The sequence below is a fragment of the Malaclemys terrapin genome, chromosome 12, assembly GCF_027887155.1.
Source record: "Malaclemys terrapin pileata isolate rMalTer1 chromosome 12, rMalTer1.hap1, whole genome shotgun sequence".
NCBI classification, from domain to species: Eukaryota; Metazoa; Chordata; order Testudines; family Emydidae; genus Malaclemys; species Malaclemys terrapin.
The window spans coordinates 4,075,001-4,095,707 of record NC_071516.1 but is presented as its reverse complement, the minus strand read 5'-3'; the positions used below and the strand labels follow the sequence as shown (position 1 = coordinate 4,095,707).

Genomic DNA, 20,707 nt, shown 5'->3' with positions numbered 1-20,707 from the left:
TAGGAAACCCTATGTCACTAGGAGGGTGGTAAAGCACTGGAATGGGTTACCTAGGGAGGTGGTGGAATCTCCTTCCTTAGAGGTTTTTAAGGCCCAACTTGACAAAGCCCTGGCTGGGATGATTTAGTTGGGGATTGGTCCTGCTTTGAGCAGGGGGTGGGACTAGATGCCCTCCTGAGGTCCCTTCAATCCTGATATTCTACGATTCCGCTTCAGGTCTCTTTGAGCCACCACCGGCCACTCAGGCTGGATTGTCTCCTACCCTGAAGAGCCACTTTGGGCAGGGGGGGCTCCCATCCAGCCCTCTCGCTGATGCCCCTCCCTCCTGCTGAAGGCTTGGCTCATTCCCCCCACGTGGCCTACCCCCAACCCGGTGCTCTGGGCTCCAGCGTGGTGACCCCAGGAGCAGGGCTGCTCTCAGAACCGTATCTGCCCTGGCTGTCGTGAGCCGGCTCTAAACCTGCCCGGGACAGCAAAACCAAGGCCATTGCCTTGGCGTGTCGTGCTCTGCACCTGGGCACAGGCACGGGCGTTTACACGTGCACACGTACAGGAGGGACAGCTGCCACTGGAGGGCGTATCCTGCAACCAGGAAGGAGCCACTAACATAAAAGCAAAGGGACGAAAGAAGAGTCCCAAGTCAACTGGATTCCTGCAGCCAACAGGTTTCCAATGCACAGGCTGTCTCCCCCCCACGCTGCCCGCCAACATGTCCGACCCACGCAGAGCGTTACACTGAGAACCGACGCCCGGGCACGCTGCCCAGCTGGGAGACCAGCTGCTGGAGCGTCTCCCCAAGCCTGAGACGAGCCCGGCAGCGGGAGGACAAGGAGCGCTCGCTCACTCCTCTAAGGAAGGGTCTAGATCGCTGGATAGCGCAGAATAGCAAAGTGCACCGTAAGCTGCAAGCCAACCTTGTGGCGTGACCAGCTGCTGCGTGACAGGGGCAAGCCACAGGTTTGTGCATCCAGGCCCTCACTCCTGGGCCGGCAGGAGCTGAGGTGCCCTGGAGGGAGAAGAGTACCTGTACGATACCTTGGGCAGGCCCCCGCCACCTGGCAGAGTGGCTGCCTTAGGGTGCAGGACGGGGGAACCAAAGATCTAGAGCAGCCGGTGGGTCTGGCAGTGAGCAAAGCGCGTTCCTCCATCATAGGCAGGTAAACAGTGGAAGGAAAGGAAAGGAAAGGAAAAGAAGTGAGGGGTGTCACAGGCAGCTGCAGGGTGAGACCCCGTTAGTAGAGATCCCCAGCACCAGCCTGCCCCCACCTCAGAAGCTGCAGTCCCTTTAAAAGCCAGCATGATTCACCCTCTCCCTCCCCACCACGTGATCCACCAGACCCAGGCAGCAGCCCAGAGCTGGGGGGGGGGGGTTTGCACACAGGGCCTCTGACTGCCAAGTGCTTTATCTGGGTCAATGTCTAACCGAGAAAACCACGGGCGGGGGCCGGCCATGCCGAATGGGCAAAGCGGGGGAGAGAGTCTCCAGGCTCGGGAGGGGAGCGAGGACTTTTGGCTCCGCCTGCTCAGCGAGGGCAGAGGAGCAGCATCGCGAGAGAGGCTGTAAGGGGGGAGTCGCTCCCCCTCTGGGGTCACTTAAAAACACCTGGTTCTCCTCCGTGCAGGATAATGCTCTGCCAGCCAACGAATTATCCCCACAACTCCCCTCCCCAGCTTAGGCAGGCAGCCATCCTCCTCCTCGCTAGATGGGGAAACTAAGGCATGGAAGGGTTAAGTGACTTGCCCAAGGAGACACAATGAGCCAGTGGCAGAGCCAGGATGAATACCCAGGAGCCCTTGTGCTGGATCACACTCTCTCCCCCGCACCCTCCCCCCTTGACTGGCAGCCCAGCACCAGCTTGGTGAGTCTATCCTGCTGCCCAAGGGCCTGGAAACACTGGCTCTCTGTGAAGGGACAAGTGGTTCTCTCCCCACAGAGAGACGGGAGGCTGGCAGGGCCTGCTGAGCTCCGGGCAGCAAGGGTGGGTCATGGGCTCTAGTCCATACATGCCAAGTGCAAGCCAGCAACCCCTGCCGGGCATCACCAGCTGAGAGCCAGAAGCGGCATCACGGGGCAACAGAGCAGCTGGAGAGCTCTAGCCTCTTATTTTCTAGGGGTGGAAAAGTCACGCACAGGCCCCGTGTACAGCGCACACACGACAGAACACAATGTACGACAAAACAAAGCACTCGCCCTGCAGCGGCGTCTCCCATCCCGCAGGGCTGGGGGTGGCTCCTGGCGCCGGGCCCTGTGACCTAGCCCACGGGGATTTGCTGCACTGCTGGGGTTTGGCCCATCCCTTATGGCTGGGAGACGGCCAGGCCACCTCTGAGCAAGTGGGGACCCAAGGCACAGGGGCAAATTCTTATTTGCTCCACGTTTGGCCCGGCCACCCTTCTGTCATCGTGAGGGACAGGCCAAAGGGCCAACCCGACCATGCCCCATGGGACAGGAGCTGCAGAGCAGGCTTGCTATGGGAAACCCAGGAGATTCAGGGGGGGAAGGGAATAGAGAGAGGGGAATGGGGCATCCAGGGAGGAGGGGACTGAAGAAGGAAGCAGTTGGGGCTGGGACAATCCCTGGGGTTCGTGTCACTGAGTGGGGTTGGAGAAGTGGAGGTTAGATGGGGGCTGTAGTACTGGGTACACGTCAAGGGGGGAACCCTCCGGAGCTGTCCAGGCCGTGGTAGGGAGTGGCACGTGGCTCAAGGCGTGAAATAATGTGGTACAGATCACCCAGGATCTATACACACAGGCAGGCACTGGAGGTATTTCATTAGCATAAAAGAAATAAAGCAACATTTTAATGGCTAAAACAAAACAACAGAATTCCCCAAAAAATAAAACGAAAAATCAAATCACTCTCTCAAGCTCCTTCTGGAGATGGCACCTCCTGCTGGTCAGCATCTCCCTTCCCCGCCCTTCTTCAGCCCCGGAGGCCACGCTGCAGCTCTGACACCCCTCAGCTTTGTGTGGCTCCAGGCCATCACCGACATAGGTCAGCATGTGGGGTTCCCTCGCCAATGGGGCCCGCGGCCGTCACCTGCTCTCTCTACACCAGAGCTGTGCCTACGAGGGGGTCGGACTCCTTTGGCAGAGCGGGGTAGGATCCGCAGTCCAGCGCATTCCCGGGGGGACACAGCCTCCCCGACCCGTGTCCAGAGCCGCTGGCTTGTTCCTGGGCTCCAGTGGAGAGCGCCGAACCCACGCCGCCTGGCTGAGCGGGCTGCAGGCTGCCTTCTCAGCACTTGGCCGACGGCATCACCCCAGGACCCCCCCCGCCCGCTTCCCCGGGCCCTCGGCCTCCGGGGGGGAAAGCAGCTCGGGGAAATAAAACAAAAAAAAAAAACCCCAAACACCACAGACCACCCTCCCCCTGGCTCCCAGTAATGAATGTCCTGCAAACCCACTCAACAGCAGGAGGCAGCCAGACTGGTGTAGTTCTAGCACATGCAGGGGACTAGAATTTCTTGGGTAGCTCTTTCTGTGCCCAATGTTGCATTCCCTCGCTCGGCCCCCCGTACCCCCTTCACCCTGTGGACCCCTTCCGAATTCCAGCAAGGAGCTCCAGGCTGGATTGATCCCTGGGGTTTAACTCTTTACCCGCCCTGGCTTGTGGCTTCCCCACACCAGAGGGAGCAGCTGTCTTTGGAACGCACCAGCACAAACTCCCAGGGTCAACCTTACCCTTGGCTTCAGCAGCTTCGCTTTCCTAGCCTTCAACTCCAAGGGCGAGAGCATTTCCCCAGCACCCTGGGGCCTAACCCAATTAAACCAGATTTTCACAGCCCTCCACTAGCACCAGAAGCCACTTCTGCTCCTGATTCACACACGGGGCTTGCCCCAGAGCATCGCCTTCCTAGCATACAAAAAGGGCCTAGAGGCCGAGTTAAGGTCAGCAGGGACCACCCGCTTATCGAGGCTGACCCCTGCCCATCACTGTACTGAGCCCAATAGCCAGGATTACACTAGAGTGTAACATGCCCCCAGGAACAAACTATCACGTGCCACCGGCGGGACGGAGGTGCACCAATGGCTCAGGCCCTGCAATGGTAGGGAATGGACTTGGTCAGACGCTTGCCCAGATGGTCTGGGTGTATCTCTGGGGACTGCCTAGGAGACAAAGCCGCCAGAATTGTGATGTCCCACCTGTTGGATCCCTGTGACCATCTGCTAAGCTTTGATATCCTTGGCATTCAGATAGTATCTGCCTGGCTAGCCATTGCCTTCCCTGTGCCACGGGTTAACATGGCCTAGACAGGCACGGCGTTCTTGTCTCCCCGCGAGACCCGCGTCATTCCGCTAGTCCACCTCTGTTAGCATCTCCAGCGGACTCGGGCACCTGCTGTCAGCAAGAGAGTAGATTGGATTTTGTGCTCCCTCTGAACCACAGCATTTCAACCCAACACTTCCAGAGCCGCTAGTGGCCTCCGGCTGGTCTGGGATTTAGAGTCACAGTGCAGAAAGGGGGGCGCTGGCGTGCAAGAGGCACCGACCCTCAATTAGCATTCTAGGCTTCACCGAGCCCACCGCCTCCCTCAACCCCGAGCACAAATATAAACATTCAACGCTGGCTGCTGCACGGCCCTATTGGGTAACCCACATGGCACAGACAAACCCAGCAGCGTCCCACCTCCCTCCCCCAGTGCTGGCATCAGCTCTGGCTTCTGGCGGTGAAGCAGAGCTCGGCTTTCCCAGCCGAAGAGACGGCCTCGATTGTGCAATCACCACCTTGGCCTTACGTTTGCACACCTGCCCTTCCTCAGCCTGCAACTGGCCCCAGAGCCAGTGTTTGGCCATTTGACTTTGTGCAGGGAGCGACACCGCTTTGTCCTCCTGCTGCAGGATGTGGGAGGGGTACGCTGGAGCCTGGCACCGGGCAGGGGCATTTTGCCTGACACACAAAGTCATGAAGCAGGGGAGGCATGAGAGAAGTCACCACTCTCCAGCCCCTTCCCACCAGGCACACACCCCTCTTCCCCTTGTACCAATGACCGCCAGGAGTTTAAATGAACATGGTGGTCAATGAATCATTCCCCCAGGCAGGTGATTGGATGGCACAGTGCCAGGCCAGCCAATTGTGGCAGCAAAAACAGCAAGAGAGCTGGGCAGCTTCTCCTAAAGAGTCACTTTAAAATGGTTTCTTCCTGTCTTTAAATAAACTGCGGGGAGGGAGGGGGAAGCAGGGGGAAGAGGAGGAATGAAGAGCTAGCAAGACAAACAAAAAAAAAAACGAAAATCTTTTACTGTGCGCCAGGCCAAGACAAGAACTCAAGAAGCCCTTCGCTCAGGGGCCCGAATCTGCCTTGCTGGATTCATTGGGAAGCACGCTCCCAAAGCTGAACTGAATCCACCGCATAGCCATAAGGCTGGAGTGCAGGACAGGACAGACCAGACCCGAGGGGGAGTAAGGGAAGAGACTTGGAGAGCCGGAGCCACCAACATTTGTTATTTTCTATTTTCTCTAGTGAATACAGAGCTCCTGAGACGCCCCAGAGCCCTACAAGCTGCAGCCCCGTCTACACGAGGCTTCCCCACGTTCCCCCTCATGCATGATCCCTGCGCGCTGCGGCTTCATAGAACAGCTGTGCCTGTTTGAGGCACTTGGCCTCACTGCAGCCCTGCCAGCGCGCGCACCAGCCAAGTGGCGCTCATTTGCAGTGACAGTCGCACGCTGGCCCCGCTGGCACTCTCACTCGGCACTCAGAACCAGGGCTGCCGACAGAGGGCAAGGCTTCCCCGGCAGCTCCTCCTCCCAGAGGCCACGAGCAGGCAGCCAAGGGTCCCCTTCTCATTGCCCCCTGCAGCCAAGCACAGCGGGAACAACGAGTGGGGCAGCGAGTCCTAGACTTCAGCAGCAGCACACGCCACTCCTAGGAGGCAGCTGTGACGTTAGGGAGGCCAGGCCCGAGCAGGGGACAAAGACAGTCAGGGAAAGGAAGGACAGGACAGAGGAGATGGGCATGGCAAACTGGCTGATGGGGGCAGAGAGCAAAGCAAACAGGACAGGGACAGTCTTGGGGCTCCTGCACATGCCAGGACTCTCCCCAGCCCGACTCACAGCAGGGTGATGAACAGTGCAGCATTTTCTGCTCCTGGGTTAATATTTAGCCGGGTTGCTCCGGTTTCCCAATCCCCAACGTTTGCCAGACCGCTGCCAAGTGCGCACAGAGTTTGCAGCTGCCTGCCGTCCTGTTCCTCCCACAGCACTGCGAGCTTCCCGCCTCCTGGACGTCAGCAGTCTGGTGCTCTCTAGCCGGGAGCTGGACACACACGGATGGCACGGGCAGACTAGGCCCTCGCAGGGAAAAAGGAGAGCACTGGGAAGTTTTACAGCACTGCTCTCTGTTGTATTCACACACACACACCCATGTCAATCCCATTACCAACCCCCGGTCCCAGCTCCATCAGTCCATTGCAGGATCCCTCTCAGGAATCTAGGGGTTCTGGGCAGGGGCGGCCAGTGGATACTGGAACAGCATGAAGAGACTGCAGCTACCACTACTCCAAGTGTTCCTTGTGTGGGACACTGGCAGTCCTTTCTGTTCTCTCAAGTGTTTTCACCCGCTGCCTGTTATCCTCGTATGTAAGCACGGAGCATCTGTGCTGTTCTCCCCAGCAGGCCAACTGGGAATCTGATCTGATTAATATATGACAAGAGCCGGCTCAAATCCATGCCATCAGATTACAAGAAATGATACAACCCAGCTCCCAGGATCATGGTAGCCTCCGTTCATGTGACCTCCTCACCCCACCCCACCCCACCCTCCATCAATGGGTTTCCACACGAGCAAGGCCCTGATACCAATGCCTGGGAAGCACCTTGGAACTCCTGGGTGGGGAGATTCTATTCAAACCTCCCCAGCGCCAAGAGCTTCTTCCATTAGTTCTAGCCCATCTCTTTCCACCATCACCTCAGCCAACGGCAAGGAGGATGGGAGAGGCCTGGGAAGAGATTTATGGCCGCTCTGGAATTCTGTTAGGGAAAAACACAAGCATCACATCGAGAGTCCCAACACTCCGGGCTAACGTTTCCAGTGCCCCACATTCACCGAGCAGATGTGCAGGCCAGTAGAGGGGAGAATCGGGGCAGGCAGAGCATCGTGTTGGAACAGGATTAATAGTTTAACCACAGAATTGTGCAATGCTACCGACTGGACTGGGGAGCAGTTGGACGGTGGTGCTGCAGCTGCAGGGAGCTTGGTGGGGGAGGGAAAAGTCTGCCTGATGGAGCTCCATCGCATCTCTTTGGCTAAACGGAACAAGTCTAGGAAGTTTCAGAGTAACAGCCGTGTTAGTCTGTATCCGCAAAAAGAAGAACAGGAGGACTTGTGGCACCTTAGAGACTAACAAATTTATTAGAGCATAAGCTTTCGTGAAGTGGGCTGTAGTCCACGAAAGCTTATGCTCTAATAAATTTGTTAGTCTCTAAGGTGCCACAAGTACTCCAAGTCTAGGAAGATACCCCTCACTTGTGATTAGCGGTTTCGAGCCCAGCTCAGTTACTGGCTGGGGCAAAGGGATACAGCGTCTACTCCGAGGTCAATCGCACCTCATCCAAAAATAAACTGGAGATTATTTTAATCAAATATACTAAACTAAAGATACACAACAGCCAGTGGTTTCCTGGTAGGCATCTCAAGCTAAACAGCATATGCCTGATGCAGTACTAGGAGGGGCAACCCCCTGCACATGCCAGAAGAAATCGTGTGGGGACTCAATAGGAGGCACTCTTCAATTATACTTGGTATTGCACCAAGGGAAGAAGGGGGTTGAAGAGAACCCTCTTTCAGCTGAGACTTAAACAACGAAGGCCTGAGCATCTGTGGCCAAATGAGACCCAAAGGACACCTCTCCGCACCATAGCCTGGCACCATTCCAACTCCAGCAATCACCATCCCCCTGCAGTGTCAACACATTCAGCATCTGCCTTTACTAGTTCTTAGTGATGCTGGGTGCTGTTGAACTGTTACTGTAGTTCACACCAGAGGTGGCTGCACTTCAGGGTGGGTAAGCCCTTCTTTCTTCCCCCGAAGAACTCACAGTTCAGGGCACTCAGCCATTTCAGCATCCTACTCATTCAGACTCCCCCTTTCTCATGAGCCCTACCCTGCACGTAATTTACTTATGACTAGGACTGTCTGAATCCAGAAAAAGACTGAAAATTAAAGGCAGACAGGGTCTGTGGTAAAAAAATAAAAACACCCTCTTCTGGACTGATGCGTTCACTGGCTGCACCCCAGAGATGGCTGCATTTCAACAGTCATGTCAGCATGTGAAGTGCTTTGGGGTGAAGTGGATTGGATACGTGCACGGCCATGATTAAACAGTAACTAAGTCTGAAAAGTCCCTAGAATACCACTGCACGAATAATGCATGTTTCTCATTAGCTCTAAGATTTCAGACCCTATAGGAGGAAGGGTGCAGCTCCAAGAACCAGAATACAAAACCCTGGAGGACAACTGGATTTAGTTTACTTCTTGAAGCAATACCCCTTGAGTGAGAGGGTGTATGAAATTCTACTCTCAGCAGCAGAGCTGGTAGGTGTTCAGAGAGAAAGAAGTGAGATAGTGGGGGAGGTTATGCAAAAGTAGATGCGAAGTCCTGAAGTTTAAAGGTGAGCTGCGTAGAGAGAGATTAGACTCATGCATCCAAGGAGTGCTAAGGGGGGGGGGGGGGGGGGGAGCGGCATTTTAAACAAACAAAAAAACATTTAAAATTCAGATCTTCAAGCCTGGAAGAGGGTTTGAGAAGAAAGTAGATTTTTTAGTTCAACCACAAGTTGCTGGGCTCCATACAAGAATCAAGGGGTGAAGTTCTCTGGCCCGTGTTACGCAGGTCAGTCTAGATCAGGTATGCCAAAATGGGGGGGGGGGGGGGGGGGAGGAGAGAGAGAGAGAGGAGATAAGATTTTGGTTTGAAACCAACAGTTGTCACGTGCTGCAGTGCATCAGAAAGTACCTGAGCCGTAAAATGCTCTCTTCCCTGTTTTCAGCCAGGAGGGGGTACAAACACACACTCTGGAACCAGGCTGGCACAATAATTTGATTGAGCAGTGTGCTATGCAATGTGGCGGCGCTGTCCTCTCAAGCAGGGCACAGCTGGCTACGGCTGGCCCCAAGTCACACCGCTCCAACCACTGAAGCGAAACGGTGACGTTCCGTATCACGCCAACACAGTTCCTCTCATCCAAAGAGGTACGTTCCTACAGGGTCCATTCAGAGCGGCTGCAAAATCAGCAGCGCCAGGGAGCCCTGAGATCAACAGGGATGTGGAGCAGGAACTCCCTCTGCACTTGCAGGTCTGCGGAGGCTGCAGCCTAAACCCTGCAAGGAGCATGGAGAGTTCCCTCTTGGCTTTGCAGGGAACTTGTAGGGGACGAGGGTGGCCAGTCGGGTCCACTGGATAAAAGCCTGGATATGGGACGACGAGAGCCTCCTGGCTCTCTAACCGTGGAGCAGCCAACTGGTTGCTATTCAGGCCTCCTCCCAGCAGGGGAAGCCACGGTTCAGTTTGCCAGGCATTGGAGTACCCAGGGTCTGGAACTGTTAAGGAGCAAGACGCTGCCTGATGAAGCCCCCCCACTTTCAGCGAAGATTCACCCACTTCCTTGACACCCCCCCCCCCGCGTTGTTGGTGTTGTTGTTGGTACACATACCTTCTGCAGAACAGCACTTGTTTTCCCATGTTTGTTCTGAAAACACCCAGCCTTTCTAGATGTAAGTTTTGTAAGAAAAGAACCAAAGCGCCCTTTGGCTCACATCCAGCGTGACTAGTTCAGATAAGAATGAGCAGCAACGGCAAAATTAAAAAACACCAAACAAATTAACCAGTCAAGCCACGGAGCGTAGCTCAGCAGCATGCACCAACACATTACGAGACATCACGACGTAGGTCAATTGTTTCTTGCAATCCGAGTAGCTCAAAAGAAATAAGCAGAGCGGTTTCATTCTGGTTTTTGATGCGTTGTCTAAAAGCAGGATGTTTAAAAAGGATGCTATAATCTAACCTTTTAGGCTTCCTTAGGCATTTAGTATTTCTGGACTCCATAGTAAAACAAAGTTATACATATTAAGGCTTAAAATAAATGGGCACAAAAAGGAGAAATTTGCATGCTTCAAACTTTTTTTTTTTTTTTTTTTTTTTTGAAGAGAGTGGTAAATGAATCAATAAAGGTTTGGAGATCGCTGGTCTAGATGATCACAGTAGCCCCTTTTCTGGCCCTAAAGTCTGTGAACCAGTCATTCCAAGAAATTGGAATGCCCTTCTGCTCTCTACAGCTGGTCAGAGGAGTTAAACCCAGTCTACATTAGTAAAGTTTTCACCAGTGTAACATTCAACTTAGGTGCTTAGCCTAAAGACTCCATTTTTGTTTACAGCTAATTAATAAACATGTGGGAGAAAGGAGGTCTGTGTTAAAGATTCAACATCTCAGGTTTCATGGAAAACTGAAGAGGCCATGGGCAAGACCATGAGGAAGTCCCCCAGCAGAGCCAGGAATGAGCAGATCTGACAATCCTCATGCTCACAATACACCCTTCATTAGTCATCACAGAAAGGCAAAAATCCAATCTCTACAAACTCCTTTGAAGGTCACCTCCACGAAGGGACCCTGCCATTTTGAAGCACGCATATGAAGCAAGCAGTCTCAACATCCCCACAGATCAGCAGGTGGGGAAATTTTTTTTAAAAAAAGGTCAACTTTTCACTTGTTATGCTATTTGTTTCCCCTGCCCTGATCCCTCCTGCAATTCTTTCAACACCGACAAGAACGACAAGTTTTGGTTATAGCCAGTTTCTCGATCAGGCACTGGGTGCCGCAGTGTTTGGGTTGCAAACAGCACAGTGGAACAGTTATTTGTTTAAAAAACAACTCCTCACCCCTCTGCTGGACTAAAACGATACGTCTACATAAAGATCCATGCAGAGGGGGCCGGGTGGCAGTTGGTGACTAGATCTGTATTTGGGGCCAAATTGAATTATTGGCCTTCTCGGAAACGCTGCTGCACTTGTTCTGGCTGGGGAGGGAGGGAAGCAACAAGCTTTATTCACACAAACCACAAGGCCCCCAGCAGCCTTGCTGGTTATCAGAGAACAGACAGTGCAGCGGGCTGGAGGGTTTTTTTTTTTTTAAATATAAACAAACAATTGCACTTAAGGCAGGCCCCTCCCTCTCAAAACACATGGTCAATCGCAGTCTCCATGGCGACGGACGAGCCAATGGGAAGGCAGTTGCCAACTGGTTTGGCAGCTTAGTGCAAGGGGGCCCGCCCCCGGTCCAGCCCCTTGCTAGCCACCCCCACCCCGGACTCCTCCTCCACTTCCTGTGGCTGCTCTTGGCCCAGAGGTCGTGGAGCCAGAATTAGTCAACTCAGCAGCTGCAGCTCCAGCCCAGGGAGCGTGCACGAGAACACATGGCCCGAGAGCAGGAACAAAGCCCCAGCAACGCGGAGCTTGCTGGCCAGCCCGAGAGGGAAGCAGTCGGCAGACTCAGCCTAGGGAGAACCAGCCTGCTTGGGCTACTCCAGCCGGCAAGCCAGGGCTGGAGTCGCTGTGGATTTCTGCCCTGGCAAGGTTCCTCACCCCACCGAGGGCCAGATGTGTTCTCTCCCCATCCCATGGCTCTCGCCCCCAGCACTGCTCTGTACGGCCCTCCCCATCGTCTCAGGGCGTCTCCGCCAGACTGGCCCAGCAGAGGACAAGTAGGAGGTGAATAAAGATGGGGTAGGAGGAGAGATTTAACTCATCCCCACTCCAAACCCCTCTGAGACAGGAGGGTGCAGCCAGGGGAGCAACCCAAGGCTAAGCTATGTCGTGATCAGTAGGGCTGCATCTGAAGCATTGAAGTCCCAGTGAAGAGAACACCAGCCTACTTCTCACAGCAGCAAAAATCCACTTCTTCACCAGGAGCCATACATCCGGGCACGGCAGCGCTTCCAGCAAATCAGCACCAAACACATATCACAGCTCCTTTGCGAACGGCACAACAGTACAGCCTGAGAGGAAGTGCAGTCTAATAGATAGAGCACAGGACTGAGGGTCAGGAGACTGGGTTCTGTTCCTGCCACTGACCTGCTGCATGGCCTTGGGCAAGTCACTTTGCTCTCCATTTCCCCCCTCTCATCCTTGTTCAGACTCTTGGTCTCTTACTGGGTGTTTGTACAGTGCCTAGCACAACGGAGCCCCGATCTCAGTGGGGACCACTAGTGCAATCAAAATCTCTCGGCCAACAAATGGATCATTTCAGTCAGAGTCTCCACATAAGGTTGGATCAGTTTAACTGAAGACGTGATGTTAAATGGATTTAGTTCCAGCCCGTGCAAAGGACACTGTGGACACACATATTTTGGTTTAAACTAGGTTTATTGCAGTTTAACGTAAGTTGATAGGAACAGGTTTTAGCTGAACTGAAATGAGGGGCTTGCACTGGTTTAATTTAAATCAGGGCAAGTTTGTGCCCAGACACTCACACAATTTTACCTCTTAAAACAATAAAAAAGCACGAAACCACCATGGCAAGCAGGGTTGCCAACTTGGTAATATTTAAAAACTGGACACTCCAGCAGGAGTGCGGGAACCTCTCCCACCCCACCTCTTCTCCCTGAGGCCTCACCCCTGCCCACTCTTTTCCCCCTCTCCCCCCATCGCTCACTGATTTTTCCCTCCCATCCCCCCGGGTCAGGAGGGTCTCGCCTGCGGAGCCAAGGCTGGGAGCTGCAGGCACCTATCCCAGGTAGGAGGTAACCCCGGCTGAGTAGGAGCTGGTGTGGGTGATGGCCCAGCGCCTTCCCGCCTCCAGTGACCGGACAGTCAGGTCCCCTTTTCGATCGGACTGTCCGGTCAAAAACCCTAACAGGTGCCCGGTAGTATTTACTTCTTTGCGAACAAGCTCACCACTGATGGCAGTAATGGAAATAGGACTTGTTAGTTCATGTGAGCGCCCTCTGCTGGCTGGATTCTGCTTCTGAAGAAGGGGGGAGGAGCCAATGGCTGCTAGACTGCTCAGATTGTTTGGGGACCACCACCACCCAAAAATATTTAGAGGGAACAGAGCAATTGATTTAAAAGGAAATATTAAGCATGCAGGGGCCATCCCCCAGCTGCAGGTAGTAGATCAGCGCCATGGTCACATTTCAGGTTTAAAGTCCTAAGGAGCATTTCTTTAGGAGTGCAGGCTTAAAACGGTAACGTTTAGGCAGCTCAGACACAAGGCTGCCTATGCCTCCAGCTAGGATGGGATGTGGTAGACAATGGATTTGATACCAGGAAAGACAGGAGACTACTCAGGGTGGCAGCTGAGCGAGGACCTAGAGCGCAAGATGCTGCACGTGGGGAGGCCCAGGTTCCAGCAATGAAATGTGCAGAGGGTTTGTGGAAACATGGCACGGCTGATGAGATCCACCAGTCTGGGAGGGAGGACGCTTTCTAGTTCAAGGACAGCCCTTACTGTAGTAAGGACCAGCAGATGGACCAGCTTTGAACAGAGCTCAGAATGGGGCCTCAAGACCGCTCCCCCCAGAGAGTCAGCGACAAAGCCCTCCAGCTGCTGTGCCTTCCAGGGATCAGGAGGACCAGGGATTCCTTTTCCGGACACAACGGGTGGTGGGAAACGCGATGAGCGGATCCACCCTGCAGCAGGCGAGGCGCTCAGGCCGTGGGCTGGGCTGAAATCATGATGGCCCCAGAAGGCAGATGCCACGCTGAGCAACAGCTACCGCCCCATCAGCGCTTGTGTGTGTCCAGTGAGCTTCCCCCCACTCAACCCCAACACATCCCTGCTCCAAGGGCCTGGAAAACCCCCACAGCCAAGACCAAGCGCTCCCAAGGAGAGAAAGTCTTTTACAAAGCAATAAATCAGGACTAGGATAGCAGGAAAGGGGGCCACAGCATGAAACAACAGCCCTGGAAACATAACAGCCTCCCTGCCCTCTGCTCCCACCTGACTCGTGCACACCCACCCACCGAGAACCCTATTACACACACACACCCTACAGCACCCTATTATCCACCAGCCTACCTTCCCACTTCAGAAGCGCACAACAGTGATCACAGGCAAGGACAGGCCACAGAAGAGCATCTGCACGTAGAGCAGCTCCAAGCAGAATGGAGATACAGAGGAGAGGGGAAGCCCCACAGGCAGAGCCCTGACGAGACTGACGTGGGGTCATACAAAACAAATCAAACGAATCAGCCTTGTGACTTCCTCTGAGACGCAGCCGCTTTGCAAGCTGCCGGGACACGCTCACCACCAAGACAGAACAGTGACAACAGCTGGTGTAATCATAGCCTAGGCAATTGGCTCAGCCATCCCTTAACACCCACTTGAGGGAGCAAGGCGCTACCTGGATTAGACAAGCCTTATTGAAGTCCATCATCCAACACCCCTTCCACATCTCACCTTTAGTACCCAAGCATCCAACCCTTAGCACCAGTATGAGTCAGTGCCTGGGCCCCGGCAAACACCTTGCTCCTAAGAGACACTCCAAGACATTTTGGGACATGTGGGCCCACATCCTCCCTCCTTGTCATCAGGGTGGAACAGTTGGGCAACTGGAAGGACACCCATGCTTCAGATACCCAGACAGCAAGGGGAGACCAGGTGGCCTGCAGATCCTAGAGCACTGGCAGTGGGAACGACAGAGGAGAGGCACTAAGGAAGAAGAGTGCAAAGAAAAAAGGTATCCAAAAAGAACGAGGGAAGATAAAACAAGACACCACAAAAATCCCAGCTAGGAAGCTATGCATCTATAAACAAAAAAATGGCTTCATTATAAATCCCACTGGGGAGCAATACAAACTGACAATCCATGCAAATGTCTGTAAATACGTACAGATTCGACACTGCCACAGGATTCTGGCAAGGTTTGGGTCTCTCTGCTTTAGCTCTTCCGAATATACTCGGGAGTCACTCTCCCATGGATGCAGTGAAAGCACTTTTTAAATATATAGCACCGGGCTCCAGTGATGAATCCTAGCTGTTAAGTAACAGTCCAGCACCTCTTACTTTCTTTCCAGGAGTAATAGGTGCAGAACGTCTTGGAACAGGGACTGCCACCACCCAGCTTCCAGGACTGGAAACGGATCAGGCCCTTTAGACAGCAGCAGCCGCCAATGTTTACAGATGGGGAAGAGTCTGGATTGGTCTAGATTCCAAGATGTGCAGCTGCAAATCCCACGTGGCTAGAACCTCCCACCTCTAGTCGTTGTGAAGGCTGCGGCCAGCTTTCTACCACCACATGTGCATTTGTAGAAACAGAACAAAATCCTCCCTCTGCCCATCACACCCCAGATGCATATACCGCCTGGAGACAGGTCTGAGGAGCTCACCCATGCATGCAAGGGAGAGAACACGCATGAGCGAAGTTCTGGGCCTCTGCAGCTTGCTCAGCTAAACAGCTGGGCTGGAAAAACACGGATGGACAGCATGTAAGGCCGGGAGGAGCCAAGTGGGCACAAGGCCAACCAAAGCTGTTTACTACTAGAGCGATTCCTTAACAGGCCCTCATTAGACTATTCTCCTTCTCCGCCCCCTCTGCACACTTCACAGACACAACATGGGATGATTAAGTTCAGAGACATTCAACGCACGCGGCCATTGTGCAAAAAGAGGACTGGCACAGCGTGTCCTACAGGGGCATGCGTGTGTGTGCATGCTGCATTCTAGGAACGCAGAGTGCCCGAGACGGGAAACAACCTCCTGCAAAAGGCTGGTAACAGCAGGAACCATTTTTCAATCCGCTCCCAAACCTCTGGCCAGGAAAAAAAAAAAAAAAAAACACACCACACCAAAAACCCTCCCTTGTTTTCCAGGAAGGAAACACACACAGCACATGTGCCAAACTCCACTGTCTTCTCCCCCGCAACACTCAAAGCTCCTCCCAGCTCTTCCCTGCAACAGGCACCAGAACTGCAACCAAACTAGCACTTTCATCATAGCGTGGTGGGGAAGGAAAGGCTGGGATCCTTGCCCTGGAGTTCTGCTAGGTGGTGTTAGAGTACGGTGGGGAGGGCAGCGGGAACCCTGACCTCAATCCCTGTTGGGGAAAAACTGAAGCAAGGGAGTAGGATGGGCCCCCCCAATGATGGAAACAGGAGAGGAGAGGAAAAAATTCTAGGCATGTGATAGAAGAGAACAGGAGCAAAGAGTGAGCAAGTTCTCCAGGAGAAACAACAGCTACTGGAGGGATGCTACCAAGGCTGTATCCAATCACTCGAACCCCTCACCTTGGGCTACCACAAGGACACTGAGCTGGGAGCCACCTTCTCTACCGCAGCCTCTGCACTTGCTGTGCTGGCATCCAGAATGGCCCGGGGCCCGGGCAAACACGTGTTCTAGTTTTAGGAGTTGGATGAGATCGGTCTCAAATGGCCAGGAGTCAGCATGCAGGCTGCCAGCCTCAATGCAATAACCCAACCTCCCTCTACAAGCATCTCTCCCTCTTCAACCTTCCCTGCTGCAAGACGCCTCCTCAAGCCCATCATCTTCTGGGCAAAGAACTGGAAGGAGGGGGCGTGGAGTCTGATCCCACAACTAGGCAGAGGAATATTGCTCTGCAGAGGTGATACAAGCTAAATCTCTGCCTATCCCCACCCACACTGCCCTCCTACCTAGGACAACCCCAGCCCTTGCACATCTGATGGTGAAAGGACACCTTCCCCAGGTAGCAGCATCCATGTGTGTGTTCCTGGGCTGCAAGAAATGGGGGCTTACATAAATGCCCTGAACATAGATCTGCTGAATATTTGGCATCTACCCCCGATAGGGGGAAAAAGGGCTTTCTGAAGTGAACAAAGATTCCTGTGGGTAAGTCTTGCATGTGTATCTAGGAGGAATAAGATCAGCCAGATACATCCCTTTCCAGTAGACAGAGGAGAAAAATCTGTGGTCAAGGCATTTGTGGAGCAGAGAATTGTAAGCCAAGGAGGAGCAGATCCAGGTATTCAGATGAATTGGAATCAAGTTAGTCTGGACCATCAGAACTCACTGCTTCCCACCCAAGCTGGTTGTGATCCAACTCTCCTCACACTTTGCACATCACGCATACTATTGATTGTGTAGCTGCTCTACACAAAAGCTGATGCTGTAATATTCCCTCTTGCAAAGTGGAATTTACTGTCCTGCCCATTTTAGGGTGGGGATGGAGATCTCTGTTCTGTTCATACCTCACACCAGGCTCATCACTGTAGTATCTGAACACCTGTCATATGTAATAGCTGACTGCCCTGTCCCTTGATGGAAGGTTCATAGTATCAGTCACTGGGACCCTCCTCTATTCCTCAGAGGATGGGCCCTGGGTGCTCCCAGCCTGCCTGTAAGAGATCACAGCTCCCCTCTCAAATAATGGCGTGTGTGGGAGGGGAGGGGGGGGAAGGAGAAGAGGATATTTTCTTTATCACCAAATTGCTTTGCACATACTCTCCAAACAAACGGGGAGTATGGAGTATCTGACCATCGGAGGGCACTTTTGGAAGCCAGAACATGCCGCCATGAAGCCTTCTCTCTACCAGGCTTCTGCTAACTCGGAATATCCATGCTATTGTCCGTTGGAGGCTGCCCCCTCCTTCCTTACCTCACCGTGTTGGGACGCTGAACATGGCTATTTCAGTACCCAAGGTATGTGAAATCAGCCACTGTTCCCAGAGCCCCGAAGTGACTTGGTACAGCCACAGGGCAGAGGAGCAGCATTAAGTCTTGACTAACACGGTGTATCCTGTTCCTTATGTGAATGGAAAACAGCCAGCAGCAGTTTCTGCTCAGCACAAAAATCCAGGCCAGGATTTCTCCATTGCAGCCTAGTCCAGGTGATGAGTGTTTTCATGCCCTTAACCCTGTAGTAGAGCCACACAGATAGCATGCTTCAGCAGACAGCTAGACCCCTTGCAATGAGCGGGGGGGGGGGGGGGGGAAGGGAAGCCACACACACACCCCCAATCGGAACAGACTTGAGGAAAAAGGGAGAGGAATTGGATTTTCCATGCCTAACTGGGACAGGTCCCATTACAGCCTGACAGCATCAAGCCCGCTATTATCCAAACTCCTGGCAAGGGTGCCGAACCCTTCTTTAAAGGGTCAATTAAATAAAACTCTGAAAGCCAAGACCCAGCAGCCCATGCCAAGCAGCTGTTGCCAAAAAAAGGTCCCCCCCTGCCACCACCACCATTTCTGGATTGGTGTCAGAACTTGTAACATGCACCTAGACAGCTCCAGAGACCATTTCCCGCCCCCTCCCTCCCCCCGGAGTGTGATTGGCCTCAGTTGGGCCATGCTATGGATAGGATCCAGTTACAGAATAGGGCTCCTCCCTTCTCTCTACCCACTGCCAAGTGCTTCTTCCAAACACGCCCCCCTAGCAACAGCGTTCCACACTGGAGCTACCTAGGCAGCTCCTGGAAGTGGTCTCTGCACCCACTGCCTGATCCCAAGAGGTGGCCGTGAGCACATCCAATTCCCACTGAGGTTAGTGCACTTCCAGAGCAGCTGTGATCCGAGCTGTAAGGTCAGACCTGGACCTTGCTGTGCTCAGAAGTGTGGTGAGTTACAGCAGAAATCCAGGCTAAGGTAGGGGAGGGTGGGGGCTGGGGGAAAGAGGAGGAGAAATCAGGGCAGTATTTTAGGACATGCTTTAGGGCACCGGCACGCTCTTTTGGAATCTAACCAGGCTCTCGCTGCCTCACCTGTAGAAGGAACCTCCCCTTTGATTCCTTTGTCTGGGCAAGGACACAAACCCTGTTTGCCTACAGCTCCGAGAGGTAGAGACAGGCCCACGTCTGGGAACTGCACGGCTTGGAAGCGACTGGAGAGCTCGGCCCGGTATAAGAGTGGAAGGGAGGAGAGATGGCGGGAGGCCAGCAACAGCGGAGGCGTTTGCTCTTTGAGGGATGACTGCGATCAGCCCCGAGCGAGTCCCTCGCTGCCTGCTGTAGCGGAGTGAGCTGCATCCTCCCTGCCCAGTGCAAAACTGAACTTCACAAAAGGCAAAGTTATGAGGACGGCTGGGAAGGGGAAGGACACATGGAACAAACGGACTCTGCAAGGTGCTGATGAGGAGTATTTCCAATAGATGGGCTCATGACTTCCCAGTCACACCAGGAGACACAATGACTAAGAAGAGGGCTTGGAAAGCACCCATGTGACCAACAGTTCCACATTTCCTAGGAGACTGCCTGGGTACGCTGTACCCCTGCCTTACCTCGGTGGCACCCTCATACTGCCGGGCCCTTTGTCCCCAGCTACCAGCTCGGCTGCCTACAAGAGCTTGCAACTGCATCCGAGCTAATGGACCTGGGTTTTTTAGCATAAGCAACAGATGCTCCTGTTTTTAGATGCAGAGGGAAGGAGTTCAATCCCCAAACAAGACCCATCCAGGGCTGTCATATAGGAAAACAGAAGTATTCATCCAAAATGATGGAGCTCTACAGCATTACAAAACACTGGTTAGTCCCAGGTGGTGGGAGGGCTGCCCCCTCTTATTACATTGCACACACACATCATAATTATTACTTATGTGCACCAACACCCCCACTGCTAGTTGCCTTTAACTATAAGGAAAGTTAACGAGAGGACAACGTGCCCTTCCACATGCTACGTTTTACCAAGGATGCCACTGGATTAGGCATCTCCCTTCGCATCCCGAACAGTAGATGCCTATTCACGAGGAGGCTGGAACTATGATCTTATTAATAACTCAGCTGGAAGCAGGCCTCCTTAGAGGTAAATTCTGTGAGCAAGGCAGAACCTACCTCACCCATTATGAATCAGGCAACATTTTTTAAAATTTAAAGTTTAGAGATAGTCAAAAATCTTTTGGAGCTCCCCATCTGCAGACAGTTCTGTAAGCGCAGCAAGAACTGGTCTCCCCATGTGTGTTTGCACAGGCCTCTGGGGCACCATGTCAAGGAATCCAGAAAGAGAAACATGCAAACTTAAAAAAAAAAAAAAAAAAACCCACACACCACGCATAAAGCTTATTTTAATGAACACCTCTCCAAAACTCACCCCCTTAGCAATATGGCCTCACTGCTGCTCCCTTTGGTAAATGCCCTACTGCTCACCCCCTGTGCCTGAGGGATGCCCACAGAGATAAACCTCTATTTCAATTCAACAAGACAGATGGATTCACAGCCACCTCAGAAAGAATTAACACCATCCCCAAGTCAGCCTGCTTGATGACAGACAAAGGGGATCAGGAAGCGGAATGAGGGAAGTGGACTGGACTGAAGAACTCAAGGATCTGAATGTACAGGAGGCTTGGAGTTAGTTTCTGCAACTCTGACTTAAAGCATCTGAAGCCTACATTCCCCAAGAGGCGGGGGGGGGAGGGGGGAGGAGGAGGAGGAATGTGTAGAGAAGGGTTGCAGACCAAACTGCATGAACAAGCATCTCAAAACAGGTTAAAAGACAGCAGAGAGCCTACACAGAGTGGAAGATGGGATGGATCAGCAAGAAAAGCTACCTCTGGGAGGTCAGAAAGAGTAGGGAAAAGAAAGAACTGCCAGCAGCCAAGCAGAGCTGGACCTTGCAAAGGAAATTAAAACCAATAGAACATGTTATTTAGCCATATAAATAAAACGAAAACAAGGAAAGAAGCGAGACTGCTAAACACTGAGTAGGGGGGTGAAGATTAAAGATAATCTAGGCGTGGCCCTACACCTAAGTGAATATTTTGCTTGTTTTTTTTTTTTTTTTTTTTTTTTTTTTTTTTAAGAGTAA

At 53.1% G+C, this 20,707-nt stretch overlaps 1 protein-coding gene across 12 annotated transcripts in view; it reads right to left on the bottom strand.

The window, feature by feature from the left end:
* Positions 1-20,707, bottom strand: part of SLC2A4RG (SLC2A4 regulator) — a 71,172-nt gene that overhangs the window by 39,165 nt on the left and 11,300 nt on the right. Inside the window, exon 1 of one of the 12 annotated variants that reach the window (XM_054045745.1) lies at positions 14,015-14,073. The exons of the other annotated variants lie outside the window; for them this stretch is intronic. The gene's annotated coding sequence lies outside the window, so the exon portion shown is untranslated. Of the gene's footprint in view, positions 1-14,014; positions 14,074-20,707 lie in introns of those variants that run through there. 12 annotated transcript variants of the gene reach the window in all.